Source organism: Lathyrus oleraceus, chromosome 6 (genome assembly GCF_024323335.1).
Source record: "Lathyrus oleraceus cultivar Zhongwan6 chromosome 6, CAAS_Psat_ZW6_1.0, whole genome shotgun sequence".
Classification (NCBI taxonomy): domain Eukaryota; kingdom Viridiplantae; phylum Streptophyta; class Magnoliopsida; order Fabales; family Fabaceae; genus Lathyrus; species Lathyrus oleraceus.
The window spans coordinates 265,808,491-265,821,837 of NC_066584.1; positions in this window are offsets into that span (position 1 = coordinate 265,808,491).

Genomic DNA, 13,347 nt, shown 5'->3' on the forward strand with positions numbered 1-13,347 from the left:
TTTATCATTTTTACTAACTAAAATACCAAAAGTATGTCTTTGCATTTGTCTAACTCTTTTGTAGGTAGGGTGCATGATCACCTTTGATTCATCAAGTTAATATCTAGGGTTTAAGACCCTTAATGCATGGAGCTCAATCAATAAATGATCCACAATGGCTCTAGGAATCATATAGGAGTCCCCATGATCTTTGCATGTTATTTTGATCAAGAATTATTCAAGAGTTTGGATTTGGTTTGCCTTGGAAACCCTAGTTCATCTAGGTATCTTGAGTAACTTCTTCAAAAAACTTATTCACCAATTGATCAAATATTTCAAGGGACACTTCAAATTTCATCATCTTATACATATATGATCTCCCATGACCCCCAAAAGTCAAGAGAATTGCAAGTTTGCAAGGTGGTTAATGGTAGTTGACCAGAGGAATTCATCTGATCAAAATTGGGGTCCTATAGACCCTACCTCCTACACTTTGCATCATATGAAAATGATTCCAAGAGAAACGTCAGTCTAAATGACATTCCAAACAACTTTCATGTTGAGGTCTAGAGCTAATATTGCTTGGAAAGTCAGTTTTTATGTTGAAAGATTATAGGTAATTTTGTCTAAACCCTAATTTGGAGGTCAACTTCCCAAGGCCATAGCTTGCTCAATATTTATGATATGAAAGATTTCCAAGTTGCACAATCAAATCCAAGGTGTCTAATTCAACTTTGATGTTTAAAGGAAGAGCTAATTCAACTTTTATGAGCATGTGATATGAGGATACGTTATAGGTCATTTTGGACCAATACCATTGAACAAGTGATTTTCCTCAACTTCAAAAATTCATATTTCATTCATAACAAATCCAAATGAGGTCGACTTTTGTGACCATTTTGAAGGATTTTGAAAGAGCTACAACTTTGATGAAGACACTTTTCTCATTTGAATCTCACATAAAAAGTTAGCCAAGGTGGAATAAGTGAACATATGGCTTAAAACTTAGAATTTTTTTTGACATGTTGAAATTTCCAAACTTCCACCTCAAAATTCATCATGATACAAGCTTCAAATGAAAAAGTGTTCAACATAAGAGTTACTCCTCTTGATCTCACCTTTCCAAAGAGTCCAAATTCATCCATTTTGGACAAGGTTTGATTGATCTGCGCATGGTTTGAACATGACATCATCATTTGGCAATGATCAACTTAAAACAACTGCACACTTTTTCCTTGCATTTCAATTCACTTTCAGATTCAATTACATGTGATTATGCACTTAATTGAGTAGCTTCATGGGCCTGTACACATCCATGCAAGCATGCATCACTTGATTGCCAAATTTGGAAACAACTTTGAAGGTGCAAATATCACTTGCTTCAGCTATAAATAAGAGTCCCTTGCATCAGAATTAAGGCCCTTGCGCGCCAGCTTTGCCCCAACACTTCAAACCCTCACCATTGAAAGGAAAACCTGAGAATTTTCTTTTGAAAATTGAGTTTGAATCTCACTATTTGGAGATTAAAAACTCCAGGGATCCAAAGATTTGTTTCAATCCTAAGCCACTCCTGCAAGCTTCCTGAGTGAGATCAAGCAAGAATTGAAGTAAGAGAGATCGAGTTCTGCACAACATTGAAGGTATTTTCCAATTTTTTCTTCTCTTTGATTCTGTCTCAATTCTCATCAATTCTCTTGGATCCTTGGTTGTCTAAAGTCCTACCTTTGTAGGCAAGAAGATTGAGTTGCTTTGAGGTCAAATCAAAGCAACTCAGTTCATGTACCTCAAATTTCAACTCCATGTATCTCTCAATATACTTGGAGTTAGGATGAACTGATGCCAGATTCGTGATCAGTGTCATTTCTACTTTAAGATCGTGTCCTTCTTTTTCATTTTTGTGATGGCGATGAGAGAACCAGTCCGGCCAAGGTCGCTTGAGAAGACGACCGTAGGTTTGCTCCGGTGATGAGCTGGATAGGTTTTGAGCCACAAGATCAAGTTATTTTATTTTAATCGTGAGCGTTCCTTTTGAATACCAACCGGGTGGCGCGCTGACTCAAGTGCACGATGAAATGCGTGTTTTGGTCCACTTGATCTGCCACCTCAATTAATGAGGGAGATCAAGTGGTCCACATTTTTTCAAATTAATTGATTTTCATTTTATTTTTTTATTTTCATTAATTCATATTAAATTTAATATTGATCCAAAAAATATGAGAGTTTCACCAATTTTTTTAAATAAAATACTCTTTCATTTTATGAATTAAAATTATTTTTTGGATCGTTATTAATATTTTTCATGATTTAATTGATTTTGTGAATATTTTTAATTGTTTAAAAATACTTTTAAGTTTCCAAAAATTATGAAATTTTTTCTCCAAGGTCCTTTGACCTTGTTTGACCTATGATAAATCTCATGGCTATTTATTTGGTGTTTTGATGAGGTTTTAGGAAATTGACCAACCATAATTTAATTTACTGCATATTTTTATTATTTTTAATTGTTTAAATGCCAAATCAATTGTGTAGAGCCATTTTAATTGACTTTGTGAGTTTGACTTGTGTTGTTGGGACTTGGTCAAGGTTGATTTGACTTTGATAGGTTAAGATAATTAGATTTAGGGGATTGATGGAATGTATATTTCATCTCACAAAATGAATGAATGATCTTAATTTGGTAAAAATACTCCTTTGACCAATTTGTGTTCAATCCATTCCCCCTCCCTCTTCATCTCATTCCCCTTCTTTATCCATTCATGTCATGGACCTATGATATCTCTATGTCTTAAGGCTAGTTTATTGCAAAATCAACGTAAGTATGGGTTGGATCAGGTTCCCCATTTTGCATATTATTTTTGTTTGTCGCATGTTTCAAGAGCATAGTTCATCAGACTATGTCTCTAACATGTATTAACACCAAAATTATATTCCCCGACCTCAAAAAGTTGTGACTTATGCATAAGTCCAATTACGATTGCTTAACATAGCGCTAAATTTGTGACACAAAAGGCATAGCATTCTAGTTAGTGAGATTGTAAGTCTCCCCTCTTTCATGGTATTGTATGGAAACTTAGTCTTTTTTCCTTCCTTTGGAAGATGTCTTGGTTCAAGGATCCATGCTTATGATAAGTGGGCTGAGTGTTCTCCAAAGAATGACTTAAACAAAGACAAAGCAAAAGCAATACTAACTTCTAATCAACTAACAACTAACATTTAATTTCAAGTTATTTACTTTCAAATCACTTTAATTTTTAAGATTTATCCATTTTCCATTATTCATACCATTCAAGTTGTTTACTTTAATGTCATTTTCCCTTTGTCCACTTGGACCATATTTTGTGATATATTGTGTTTTTATATACTTGCTTGTTTGTGTGGTCTTTTATGCTTAATGTACATAATAAGAACAAAAACCCTAAAAAACATTTTGTGTAGACTGTTGGTTTGATTTGAGACTATAGGACTTAGAATTTAGGCAACACTCCCTATGCAAAGGACTTGGCCAATGCCAACTTTCATGAAACCAAGTACTTGTGAAGTGAACCTTTATCTGATACAAAATTGAAGATTCATTTGAGTTCATCTGCAACATGATCATTGTGAAGCTGTTATCTTGAACTTATGTCTAATGCCATCTTTTGAAGTCATCTGATATATGGGCAATTTTTGAAGAAGATCATGGAGTTGATAAGCTTGGATGTGGCTATCTTTATTTGATGCCTTGTTCTCCAACTTGTTATTGGTATATTGTTTGTTGCTTGATTCTAAAGTCCAAGGGAATTTTAGGTTTCTATATGACATTCTTGTCTATTGGATTGCAACCCATTGGTAAGATCTTTTCAACTCTCAACTTTTAAATTTATGCTTAGGATTAGTCTCTTCATCTCCTCCCGCACTTCTTTAATTTCAAAATATCTCCCCCATTTTTAAAAATCTTCTTTGCTTGTGTTTGTTTTCTAAACTTTAACCATATTGCAAATTAGAAACTTTGGTCTTATGCAATTGCATTTTCAAACTTCTTTTTTTAAATAAACTTGTAAATAAACTTAACTATACTTGACTTAAAATTTTCAAAAGCCGAAAAGAACAAACACTCATTCAAACCATTTTAGGACTCTTGTGCCATTGTTAAACTTAAAATTTTGTTAAAAGCAACGCACTCACTTTGAAATTGTTACCACGAACTACGAGGTTTTGATCCCTCATTTTATGTTGGTACGTAGGCACAAGTCCGAAGGTCTTGTCAAACACAAAAAATATAATTACTGAATTCTTTTCTCATCCCTCCACTCTATTTATTGCAAACATCATTTTATACAAAAACACATATGCACACAAAAAAGGGCTCACTAGGAGTACCTAAGATACTTTGGATGCTAACACTTTCCCTCTGTGTAACCAACCCCCTTACCTGTAATCTCTGGCATTTTATTAGTTTTGATTTGAAAACTTCTTATCTTTTTGGGTTTTGTTCGTACTTTTTCCTTTTCCCTTGGGAACAATAAAAGCGCGGTGACGACTCTAGTTTTATTGACGTCTAACTTATCCATAGCTTAATGGTCATGAATTCACCGCTACAGACTTCTAACATGATTTTAGCATGGTGCACATTCAACTTTGGATCAGATTACATCATCTTATGGGCTTAACACACGCCCATGCAACCATGAAAATGAGAATTTCAAAATTTGCCAAATTTGGAAGTGTGCAAAAATCAATCTCATGGCCTATAAATAAGACCCTCATTGCTCAGAATTAAGGACCTCATGCCTAAGCTTTGAATCAACAAACCCAAACCCTCACCATTGAAGGATAAACTTGAGGATTTTCTTTGTAAATCGAGTTTCAATTCTCCATCTGTTTTGAGATTGAAACTCCAAGAGTCCATCCTTTTCTTTGATCTATTTCACTTCCATCAAGCATCTGAAACAAGGCCAGGCATAATTGAAAGCAAGATCATGCCAATCTGAAGCTCCATTGAAGGTGATTTTTCAGAATTTTCATCTCTTCGATTCTCCCTCAATTCTTCACCATTCTTGTTGATTTTTTGGTTGTCGGAAGTCCTATCAGTTCATGATCCTAAGCTTAAATGATACAGTGTCTATGACCTTTTTCCATTCAGTCATACATAAAACTGATCTAGATTTTAGGTCTGAATTCTCAACTATGTTCGTCCTGCTCCGTCTTACTTATTTACGAGATTTTGCAGAGTAGATTTAAATTGAGGACATGCTCGTTTGCCAAATATAAAATTATTTTATATTATCTAAATATATATTCTTAAGAACAATGTGAGACAATATTATTCTACAATTTATTATTTTGCAGGTGCTTTCATAATTAATTTGCACGTTCATGATTGTTTATGATGGTTCTCACGTGGTGGTTTGAGGTATTACGGTAACAACAATTTTAATGAAAAGTTCTTCTAAAGTTTACATTGGAAAAGTCCCGTACTCTCGATGATGTACTTTATGTACCTAGTATAAGATCAAATTTTATTTCAATGTCTTTATTGAGAAAGAACGGGAATAAAGTGTAATTTGAATCTAACCAGACTATAATGACAGATAAATAAAAATAATTCTGTTGGGAAATGATATTGTGATTATGGTCTCTTTGTGCTTAACATTTCTAAAACTATTAAGAACGTTTCTTCCTGTGCATACACCACAAGAAATAACAGTACAACAAATAACATTGATTACGGCGAGGTTTTGACCATAAACAAAATAAAATTATATAATGAGAGCGTCTTATTTTATTTAAAAAATAATAATTAATCTATTATCTCGGTTTCATGAAAAAACCGATATTTTATGTTTAAGATTTGAGATTGAATTCTCAACTCCTGCAGTTTTATGTTTTATATGGAATTAAAAAGACGTATTTAATTTTTATAGATTTTACGTTAGATATGTTACCTCAGTTTTCATTAAAACCTAGATAAATACTCTTTAATTCTTATTCTCTTTGGAACAAAAAAGATGCATTTATTTTTTATAGATTTTACGTCGGATATGTTACCTTAGTTTTTAGTATAACTGCGATAAATATATTTCTTTAGATTTTTTATTCACTTAGTGTCTATCTCATTCACTTCTCGAGCTCTAGCGAAAATACACTTCTTCTCCAACCAGCGAAAGAACACTTATTCTTTAAGGAGTCCTAGCGAACCAAAAAACTCTCTCACAATTATTCTCGGATATGTTTATTATTGTTGTTGTTGTTCTTGTTGTTGCTTTGGTCCTTACTGTTGTTCTTGTTATTCTCCAGTACCGTTGTTTTTTGTTATTCTCTTTATATTTTTTATTTCCTCAGTGTCTACCTCATTCACTTCTCGAGCTCTAGCGAAAGAACACTTCTTCTTCAGCCAACGAAAGAACATTTATTTTTCAAGGAGACCTAGTGAACGAAAAAACTCTCTCACCATTATTCTCCGGTATGTTATTATTATTGTTGTTGTTCTTGTTGTTGCTTTGGTCAATTACTATTGTTCTTGTTATTCTCCATCACTGTTTTTTTTATTCTCTTTATATTTTTTATTCCCTTAGTGTCTACCTCATTCACTTCTCGAGCACTAGCGAAAGAACACTTCTTCTCCAATCAATGAAAGAACATTGAGCCCTAGCGAACAAAAAGACTCGCTCACCATTATATTTTGGTATGTTATTATTGTTGTTGCTTTGGTCCATTATTGTTGTTCTTGTTATTCTCCATTACTGTTGTTGTTGTTGAGAAACTTTATTTTTGTTGGTTGTGTATTATTTTTATTTTTATTTTCCAGAAGTTTTATGTGATTATGGATCATAGTTTGATGAAAGCCAATAGATTAAGTCAAGAGTATGAGAATGGAGTGAAACAATATCTTGATTTCGCGGAAAAAACCCTTCCTGACAATAATGAGATTTTTTGGTGTCCTTGTAAATACTGCTTTAATACGAAAAAATATCATAGGGATGTTATATTCAATCATTATGATTATGATGGAATTATTCAAAAATACACGAAATGAGTATGGCATGGTGAAGCGACAAAAAATAGACCTTTTTTCACATACAGTTGAAGATGATAAAGTTATGAATGATACTCTAGAAGACATCACTCGTGATATTGGAGTTGATATTTTCAAGAATGCTAATGTGGTAGATACATTGCAAAGAAACATGGAAGATTCGTTGTATCCGGGATGTAAATTTTTTACAAGATAGTCAATTGTGTTAAGACTATTTAATCTTAAGAAAATAGATGGATGGACGGATAAAATTTTCACTGAATTTCTTGAATTATTAAAAGAAATGCTTCCCGAAGGTAACACGCTGTTGAATCGTACTTATAAATCCAAGAAGATATTGTACCAATGGGTTTGGACTGTGTCAAAATACATGCATGCTGTAATGATTGCATATTTATAGGAAATATTTTGAAAACTTGAAGGAGTGCCCGAGGTGCGGGGTGTCATGCTACAAGAAGAAGGACAATGATGTTAGTGGCGATGATGGTGTAACTAGCAAGGGAGTTCCTTCCAAGGTGATGTGCTACCTACAAATAATTCCAAGGTTCAAGAGATTGTTTGCTAATGTTAGTCACACAAAGAATACTAGATGGCATGCAGATGAAAGAGTGTGTGATGGAAAAGTTCTCCAGTAGCTGATTTATTGCAATGGAAGAAAATTGATTCCTTGTATATCCATATTTTCCCCTTGAACCGAGGAACCTTAGGTTTGGACTTTCCACCAACGGAATGAACCCTTTTTGTAATTTGAGTACTAACCATACGTCATGACATGTTCTTCTCAAACTTTACAACCTATCTCGATGGATGTGCATGAAGTGCAAGTATATAATGCTATCGGTGATGATTTCGGGTCCAAAACAACCAGAGAATAAAAATGAAGTTTATTTAATGCCATTGATTGAAGATTTAAGACTTTTGTGGGAGAAAGGTATTGATGTTTATGATGTGTATATAAGTGACAACTTTAAGTTGTGTGTCATGTTGTTTTGTACAATCAATGACTTTCTTGCATACGATAATTTTTCTGGATACAACGTCAAAAGACATAAAGCGTGTTCTATATGTGAAGTTGATACATGTTACCACCAATTAAAAAATGAAAAAAAAACAGTTTATCTTGGGCATAAAAAATATTTAAGACATAATCATCCATATCGTAGATTCTGGAAGGCTTTTAATGGAGAGCAGGATGTTGATATCGCTCTAAAGCCCTTAACTGGGAAGGAAGTTTATAGAAAAAACAACACATTAAGGTTGTCTTTGGAAAGAAACAAAAAAGTCCGTGGAGAAAAATATTTGGAAAACGAGGTCGGTATTATTTGATCTTCCATACTTGTCTAGTCTTGATGTAAAATATTGTCTTGATGTGATGCATGTGGAGAAAAATGTATGTAATAGTCTGATTGGAACACTTCTCAACATTAAAGGCAAGACAAAAGATACTAAGAAATCCCGCAAAGATATGGATGTGATGGGTATACATCAAGAGTTAGCCCCAAAAGAAGTAGGAAATGGAACCTATTTTCTCCCAGCATGTCACATTCTTTCTAAAAAAGAAAAAAAGTTTTTGCGATTGTTTGCAGGGTATCAAAGTTCCCCAATGATATTCATCAAATGTGAAGAAACTTGTGTCAGAGAACGATCACAAATTAGTTGATTTGAAATCCCATGATTGTCATGTCTTGATGCAACAACTTCTACCAGTGGCTATCTGTGGCATTTTACCAAGAAATGTAAGGGTAACTATAACTAAATTGTACTTATTCTTCAATTTTATATGTAGTAAAGTTATTGATCCTAGAAATTTAGATGACTTGAAACACAAAGTTACAGTTATCTTGTGCCAATTAGAGATGTTTTTCCCTCCATCATTCTTTGACATTATGGTTAACTTAGTTTTTCATCTAGTAAGGGAGATTAGAATTTGTGGTCTAGTTTATTTACGGTGGATGTATCCGGTAGAGCGTTACATGAATATTTTTAAAGGGTATACAAAGAATCATCACCGTCCAGAAGCTTGCTTTATAGGAATTCCTAAGTCTCGTCATGATAGATTTTATGATGGTAGAGGTATTCAAGATTTAAATGTTAAGACATTTTCCCGAGAAGTAGTTCTTCAAGAACATTTGCATATATTGAATAACCTTACTGAAGATCAACCTTACTTGACCACCCACAAAAGTCTTTTAAAGGAAAAATTCCCCCAGATGAATGAAAATTGGTTGTTAATAGAGCATAATGAAACTTTCCTAAATTGGTTTAGTGAAAGTATTTCTAAAGAGCGTAGTGCATTATATCTTTGCAAATGGTTGTCACATATGCCTAAGTTTAATGTAATTAGTTGAAGTTCATGCGAAATTTCTAAGTATTCATTCTATACAAAATCAAAGGATGATCGTAGCACCGTTCAAAATAGTGGGGTTATGGTTGAGGTTGAATCCATGTACTTTTGTAGTTCCAAAGATAATAATCTTGTACTAGCATCTAGAGCATAATTTGGGGTCATTGAAGAGATTTTGCTGATTGAATATGTTTCTTTTAAAGTGCATTTATTTAAGTGCAAGTGGATTGACAGTAACACTGGTGTAGATGAAGGAAAATTGTGATCCAAGACGCAACGGAAATTAAAAAAAATCCTTTAGTGATCCTTACGAATGGACATGATCAGTGATAGAAATTGTTACCTCTTGTGGCAATTGAAACCTTTGGTGCAGATCTAAGGAGTGATCACGAGTGTTGAATGGTGACAATGCCTTTACTCAATCCACATGAACGGATTCCTTCAGTCTCAGTGTTAGCTGCTACGAATGAAGACTTTGAGTGTGTGTGTGTGTGTGTGTGTGTGTGTGAGAGAGAGAGAGAGAGAGAGAGAGAGAGAGAGAGAAAGAGAAATGAAATTTCATCAAGTGAAATGCTTCTGCACAAGGGTTTTATTTGTAGAACCACTCGTGTGGGTTGCAAGCTAAAAAGACCACTTAAGTGTATGTGGCCCATATTTTATGGCATACCGAAAATCACTTAAGCGCGTGGTACCTTACCACATTTCGTATTCTACTTAAGTGCACCGTACCTTACGATGTTCTATAATTCACTTAAGTGCACAGTATCTTACGGTGTTCCTTATTTACTCTGTCTCTCATCAATTCGTCCTTTGTGTGTCACCCTATAGGTTTTTACGATATTAGTAATTATATTAAATCACGAATTTAACATGATAAACAGTGAGCGGTATCTAGCAACACATCACTGCTACCCAAGACACGAAAATGTCATGTGATCTGACAAATCCCTTTTTTGTGATAATACTTGTGTGTACAATTATCCTTTTTGCCCTTATGTCTATATTGAACACAAGGCATAGACCGTGTCATCCTTGTCCATTTCAATATTGGGCCTTTAGATATTTATCTTGTTACACAGGATGAGAAAACTCCATCTAGGTCACTCATGTCCCTCAACATGCTTCATGGAGTACCCATCAACTGTCTTTCTGGTCATCCAATTACGATAATGTTTGATCAACAATAAAACACCCGACTCTACATCTAGGATCCATAGTGGTTTCAGGTCGAAGGGTGGTATACACCACTATCACCATGAGAATAACTTATGACACTTTGCATAACATTCTATGTAGTATTCTCATAGCGGGTCAATCTAGTATAAATATTACTCCTAATATTCATACCTATGTTTAAGACTTGATAACTCCTTATCCATGATCCATGAGATGTGATCATCAGTCTATATACATAATAGTCTTAATGCTCTAATATTATCCCACTTCATAACAAAGCTCGACTATGGATACTTTAAGAATAATGTGTTTATGTTTAATGGGATCTCATGATTAAGTCACACTTATTACATTAAATGGACTAACTATTCCAGAGACTTTATTAAACAAACATAATAAAGAAAAAGTCTTTTATTATTAATAAATAATTCGATACAAGTACCAAAAATATTGGCCTCTAGGGATTACACCAACAATCTCCCACTAGCACTAGAGCCAATTAGGCATACCCCTAATACCCATAGGTCTAGTATGGTCATCACGCTTCTGCTGCGCAAGAGGCTTTGTCAGTGGGTCAACAATATTGTCAAGTGTAGGTACTCTGCATATTTTCACATCTCCTCTATCTATTATCCCGCGAATGAGGTGATAACGCCTAAGTATGTGTTTGGATCGTTGGTGAGATCAAGGCTCCTTAGCTTGTGCGATAACACCATTGTTATCATAATAGAGATCAATGGGATCCACAATGCTAGGAACTATGCAAAGTTCACTAATGAACTTTTTGATCCAAATAGCTTCCTTTGATGCACTTGAGGCAACAATATATTCGACCTCGGTTGTAAAATCAACAACTGTATTTTGCTTTGAACTTTTCTAGCTCACATCACCACCGTTTAAGCAGAATACATAACCAGATTGCAATCTAAAGTCATCCTTATCTGTCTAGAAGCTAGCATCGGTGTATCTAATTACAGCAAGCTTTTTCTGACCTCCATATATCAAGAATGAGTCCTTAGTCCTTCTTAAATACTTAAGGATATTATTAACTTTATATTTTTCTTCTTTTATTGATGTATTTGTGTTCATCAAAACCCTAGCCAAGTTCAAGGAAAGACTCTTTTTCACAAGAGCTCTTCACATATCTAAAGGAATATAAAATCCTAACTTCATTCCACAACAACCTTTTATCAGTTCTATCAAAGTCTTAAGTCCAGAAGAAATCATTTCTTGTTGCTCCTGTTGGATCGTCAATCCCAGTAACACTATACAATATGAATCGTTGTCGGCAACTCAAAAGCTTCACAAAAATTAACTACGAATAAACCTCCTATATGATGTATCTCACACTCCTAAGAAATAAGAAGCAACCAACTCATGGTAATCATTTTATAGGTTGAAGATAAATTTAGATACAATCTAAAATTGTGAAAAGATGTATTTTAGAAGCTAAAACTAGTTTTAAACAACTTTCTAAGTTATGATATTATGATATCATCATTCTTGTGGAAAAATGACACAAATGATTTATGTGTGCGCTTGAGATATAACACTAAAAATGAGTAAAAATGCCATTTTGATTTGAGTCAAGAGCAATGGGTATGATTCAAGTCAAATGAGGAAATTATTTGAATCACGAACTTACAACTCGAAATTTGTCCATTTGATTGAATCATTGATTTGAATCAGTTATTCGAGTCAATGAATCATGCGATTCACATTAGGCCGACAAAATTAAAACCTAGATTTTGAAATGATATTTTGATCTAAATAAACCTTAAACCTTTAGTTTGATTCGAATCCGGGAAACTTGTGATTCGAATTACACTAGCAATGATAAATCATATTTTTTACATTCATTGATGATTGAGGACTAAGGACAAAGAACCTGAGGTTTTACTATGGAGTAGGAAGCTCTCAAAGACGCTTCAAATAAATAAGAGGATTGAGTTTTCCATCCAAAAAAGGGTAGCGTGGCAGCTTATTGCCTATTTGCCTGCTATTTATGTATACTCTTGATTATATATATATATATATATATATATATATATATATATATATATATATATATATATATATATATATATATATATATATATATATATATATATATATATATATATATACTATTTTCATTTGTTTTAAAAAAATCATTGATTCAAATCATGCATAATTATGATTTGAATAACACTTTAAAATGTTGATATTTTAAGAAGAATAAAGTGTTTGATTGAATCTAAAACTAGTATGATATTAATAATTCATTTATGCATATCTTGATTCAAATATTTGACAAATTTGTCTTGAATCAACTTGCATCAACTTTTATCTAAGAGTTTGATTTAATGCATGCAAAACACAACCTAATGAATTGTGTACTTAATTCCAAGATATGTACATCAATCTAATTTAGAGGAAACTCAATTAATAAAAGAATAAATCATGAAAGATACTCATGGGGACAAGTAACAAAACCAAAATCTTAGATGGATAGAACAACTTTAAAGCGCAGCATCATTTAAGTATTCAAATACATTCTCTCTCTCGTATCATTTTTCATTCTTCCACTAATTTTATCATTGAAGTATTAATCTTGTAGGTAAGTTAGTCGCTCCTTGTCACATTCAAAACTTGTCATGCCACACCAAGATTCCATTTCACTGTTCAATGAATAATTTGGTTCCATAACAAAGCAATTTTTTAAATGAACTGAACATGATAATTTTTGAATTTGTTAGCAAACCAATTGTCTTCAATCTAATATTATATCATAACACATTTTGTTTTGTTTAGGGAAGTTATCAACTATTTGCGCTGATAATTGATTTCGGTT